This window comes from Pelmatolapia mariae, linkage group LG13 (assembly GCF_036321145.2).
Source record: "Pelmatolapia mariae isolate MD_Pm_ZW linkage group LG13, Pm_UMD_F_2, whole genome shotgun sequence".
Classification (NCBI taxonomy): Eukaryota; Metazoa; Chordata; class Actinopteri; order Cichliformes; family Cichlidae; genus Pelmatolapia; species Pelmatolapia mariae.
In genome coordinates this window covers 24,924,249-24,929,877 of record NC_086238.1, presented here as the reverse complement: position 1 = coordinate 24,929,877, position 5,629 = coordinate 24,924,249, and positions in this window count along the sequence as shown.

Here is a 5,629-nt window from a genome sequence, read left to right as displayed (position 1 = left end):
ATGGTGCAGAGCCAATCATGGATCAAGTCGAAGAAGCAAGCATCAAAACTGTGAGTAAACATAACACACAAAGAGTTAAAAATTACTGTGCTGATTAAGGAAACATTAAATTTGGTTAGTTTGGGGTCTGCAGCTTCAGGTTTGTGGATTCAGTTGGTCTAAAAATTAAGGAAAGACAAAAAATGTTTCTTTTGAAAGGTTGTTGGAGGATTCTTACTGTAAGAAATATCTGGGTGTGCATCTGCTTTTATTTAAAAAGGTTGAATTTTATTTCGTCACATTGGAAAGGGAAAATTGGAGGATCGGGACAATAATGTGGCCAAATTTACTGTTTCCTTAATCAGAACAATAATTTTGATCTGAACTAGAAATTGTAAAATGGGTTATTTTCTTTCTTCTCTACTGATCACTGTGTTAAATGTTGAGTTACTTGTCAGTCTACATTAATGTTAATGGTACTTTTAAAAAATGCAGTTTATTCGTAATTTTGTAGAAAAAGGCTCTGCACCTGTGAAAAAAAACAAGTATCCACACCCCCAAAATCACTGTGGATCAGAGTAGCTAAGCCCTGGTTAACTGCAATTATATTACAGGAGATGAAAAATATTGGAATGATTGAAAGAAACAAAGATTGCTTTAAGGTTTGAAGATTTGACTTTCTTATTAAAAGAGACAAAAACTAATCTATGTGTGACACTGAGAAAAAAACTGAACGCTTAAAAGATCTGGAGGTCTGACTGTTGTTATACAAATGTGCAAACTTGTTTTAATGACATTAGAAAGAAAAATGGGATGTTTAAAAAGGTAATATATAAAATAGTTTCTATATTACTTGAAAAAATGATGTTGGTTAGCGCTGCTGTATTTGGAAAAATGCTGGCTCACCCCTGGTCTATACAGACAATAATCCCCTCACATATGTGATGAGTACTGCAAAGCTGAATGCAGTAGGCCACCGCTGGGTAGGTGAGCTGGCAGATTTCAGGTTTGATGTCAAATACAGGCCGGGGAAGGTGAACATCGATGCAGACTCATTCTCTCGGTTTCCACTTGACATTGACACCTACCTCACAAAGTGTACTGAAGAGCTGACGAGAGAGGCCATTCAGGCTACATGGGAGGGTTGTGAGTCTGCAAAGAGACAAGATGCTGCATATGTCGCTGCCCTGTGCCTAACATGCCCAGCCAGAGACACCTGTGAACATGTCACCATTGCAGCCTGTCACAGTGACCTGGTAAAATCCCAAAGGAAGGATCCCTCTATCAGTTAACTTATCAAACTGAAAGAAACAAAATCAGTAATAACTAATGATGGCAGAAGGAGAGCCAGTGGCCCTGTGAGAGAGCTTATGCACGAGTGGGGAAAGCTTCATATGGAAAATCAGCTGCAACATCGTACAGCGGCTCAGCGAAGGCAGCTTGTGCTGCCAGCACAATATCATCTCCTAGTGCTTAAACATCTCCATGATGACTTGGGTCACGCAGGGCAGAGAGGGTCATTCACTTGGCACGGGACCGTTTCTACTGGCCTTTTATGAAGAAGGACATTGAGGCGTATGTGACCAGAAAACACCCCTGCATTAAGCAAAAGAAACCAGTCAAACACATCAGTAACCCTACGACACCTGGCTGGAGCTGCTCACTCAAGGACAACACCATGCCATCCAAATGGCAACCCAGCTGAGCGATCTAATTGGATATTTCTTCAAATGCTAAGGACACTGGAGGAGAAGGCAAAGAGCAGCTGGAAAGAGCATCTGCCTCAGATACTACATGCATACAACTGCACCAGGCATGAGGAAACAGACTTTTCACCCCACTACCTCATGTTTGGTCGACACCCCCGTCTCCTAGTAGACTTCATTTTTGGCCTGTTAGCCAGAGATGGGACTGAAACACCTCAGAGCTATGCTAAAAAGTGGGTTTTGTGGATGGAAGAGGCTTATCGTATTGCAGCTGAGAACAGCCAGCACTCTAGTGCAAGGGTTAAGAAGAACTATGATCATCACACACAGAACACAGTCACTCTCCAACCTGGTGAGACAGTGTCCTAGTCTGTAACATGAGTGAGAGGGGAGGACCTGGAAAATTGAGACCTTACTGGGAGCAAACTGTGTATGTCGTCAAACAACAAGTGAGTGACAGTCCCATTTACAAAATGTGTTCAGAGACGTAATGTGTTTACTTCATAGAAATCTCCTACACCTCGTGAAAGACCTACCTGTTGACCACTGGGGGACCACTACCACGTAGAGGGAACCAAAAGAAAAGAAGTCATCGTGTTGGGAGACGTGACTGGTTGGAGACACCTGAAAGCAGTGACTGTGAAAACTCTGAAACAGCCAGAGTAGAATAGAATAGCCTTTATTGTCATTGTACAGGGTACAACGAAATTGGAGTGCCACTCCCTTGGTGCAAAATGCAATAATAAATATAATAAAAAAATAGTAAGATATAAAAGGTACAATAAAACAAACATAAGTACTCAACAAAAGTAAGTATGATATTTACAGGATAGCAGCATTAATATAATGACAGTATGACAGTATGAATAGCAGCATAATAATAATAGCATAATATAATGGCAGTGACAATATGGTATGGCTAAGCAGGTTCAATTGTTTTTGTGCTTATTTGCAATGGTGATAGCTCTGGGAAAGAAGCTATCCCTGAATCTGTTTGTTCTGGTTTTATGTGACCTGTACCGTCTGCCTGACGGTAATAGTTCAAACAGTTGATTGCTGGGGTGAGAATGGTCCTTGATGATATTGCCAGCTCTGCTGAGGTATCGAGAGTTTGCAATGACCTCCAGGCTGGGCAGAGAGCAGCCAGTGATCTTCTGGGCTGTGTTGATGACCCTCTGCAGTGCTTTCCTGTCTGCAGCTGAGCACCCTGCATACATGCATTGTTATGCTGTACGTTAGGATGCTCTCTATGGTGGCTCTGTAGAATGTCACCAGCAGCCTCTCCTCCAGGTTGTTCCTCCTGAGCACTCTCAGAAAGTGGAGACGCTGCTGGCTTAGAGTATCACCACAAGCTCAGCATCAAACAGTGAATATGAGAGCAACAATCCGGTTTGGATCTTGCACTTGTGTCCATCCCATTTACCTCGTGCCGCTGGGCCGTGACAGATGTCATATATGGCATACAGCTTGGTGTCATTTATGTCATACAGCCTTGTCTCATGTATGCACTCAGCTTGAAGTCCTGGAACGAGACAGCTTGATATCATATATGCATTCAGATTGATGTCATATAGGCATACAGATTGATGTCATATAGGCATACAGTATGATGTCATATATGCATACAAATTGATGTCAGGTCAGGCATACAGTGTGATGTCATATAGGCATACAGTATGATGTCATATATGCATACGGTATGATGTCATATATGCATACAGTATGATGTCATATAGGCATACAGTATGATGTCATATATGCATACAGTATGATGTCATATAGGCATACAGATTGATGTCAGGTCAGGCATACAGTGTGATGTCATATATGCATGCAGATTGATGTCATATGTCACCACAAGCTCAGCATCAAACAGTGAATCTGAGAGCAACATATCAGCTGCAGAGGAATCCAGAGAGAGTCCAGAAAATAAATACACATTTTATATGTCAGAGCAACCCAGAGTTACCTCACCTGAAAGGGAAACTGAACAAGAACAAATTTCCTCTATCTGCCATTCTGCAATTCATCTCATGTAAACAATAACATGGCGCACAGCGTGACGTGAAAAAAGGCACAAACCTTTGACGTTGCGTGACGAACTCTGTATTCCTCGTCCACACGTAAACGCAAAAAAGGAGTTTTAAAAAATCTCTGTTTTCGGTGATTCGAAACGCTGTTTACGTGTGGACGTAGCATAAAAGAGTTAATAGTTTATTTTATTACTGCCTGTAATTTATTGCAGATTACATTTTTCTTGTAAAACAAAGGGGGGCCCAGGAAAAAAAGTTTGGGAACCACTGCCCTAGAGGAACTTCAGAATCATCCCTGGCTCAAATGACTTATTGATGCCAAGCAAAACAGGGTCACAGAGCAGAAGCTCTAACAGAGCCTGAGTCAGCCTGAGTTATGAATACAGTTGTGGTCTAATGTTTTGTCAGTGGTACAAAGTTTGCTTTTGTGCACTTTGCCACTTCAGTTTGTATTTAGAGCCACAACTGTATACACAACAGACCGAACATGCTCAGCTTTGCCAAAGCTTGCAGGAATTGGAGTTTAATTTGATCAATGAATTATTTCCGAATCAACAAAAAAATGGGCAAATGTAAAGAAATGTATCAATCAGGGAATTAGTAGCAACATTAACTGGACAATCTAAATTTGTTGGTTAATTATTAAATGAATCTGGATAACTCATCCTGCATCTCCTGTGATTTTAAGTCACTGATATTGATTTATTAACGATTATTTGTTTGTACTAATGTGTCACAATTTCCTTGAACGTTAAAGGGTCTGGATTTCTTCTCTTAAGCGCCTCAGGGTGATCATCCTGTCCTGTCAGACTAAGAAATGCAGTTGTGAGTTTTTCATTGCTTCGCCTGCACAAAATACCTAGGCACCAAAAATGGTCCAGCTCTCTCCTGCTGTCCTGTTGTATAAGGCGCACACAATTCACCGTGATGAGAGGATAACTTTTGTCACTGCTCCTGTCCTTGATCCTCTGAGCCACTTAAACACCAAACTACTTGTGCGCTGTAGGGGCTTTTCTAATGGTCGTGCTAAGGAGTCCTTTCCCTCCCATCAGTTGCAGAATGCACTCAGAGTTGTACAACACTGGTGTAAATATCAAGATGATGCAACTTTGAACATATTTAGGTCAACAGACTTTTGACTAAAGTAAGAAGAAAAGTGAATCTAACAAATAATATGAATTGGTGTTAAATAGTTACTAGTTACTAGACAGTAACTAGGCCAGGGGATGCTAATCACCTGCCAAGGGATATTAGTGACTGACTTATTGATGCTAGTTAATAGCTTAGGTATTCTATGTGGTAACCTGGCAAGTAATCACTTGCCTTAAAAGTCTCGCCAGTCCCCTAGGGACACTTGTTGGTGGTATTTATTTGTTCATGTTACAGGCCTTGCTGTAGTGGGCGTGACCACAGATTACAATCCTGTAAAACAGGAGAGATAATGAACAGAGGAAATTTGTTCTTGTTCAGTTTCCCTTTCAGGTGAGGTAACTCTGGGTTGCTCTGACATATAAAATGTGTATTTATTTTCTGGACTCTCTCTGGATTCCTCTGCAGCTGATATGTTGCTCTCAGATTCACTGTTTGATGCTGAGCTTGTGGTGAAATATGACATCATACTGTATGCCTATATGACATCAATCTGTATGCCTATATGACATCAATCTGAATGCATATACGATATCAAGCTGTCTCGTTCCAGGACTTCAAGCTGAGTGCATACATGAGACAAGGCTGTATGACATAAATGACACCAAGCTGTATGCCATATATGACATCTGTCACGGCCCAGCGGCACGAGGTAAATGGGATGGACACAAGTGCAAGATCCAAACCGGATTGTTGCTCTCATATTCACTGTTTGATGCTGAGCTTGTGGTGATACTCTAAGCCAGTACTGTACTCTGGCTG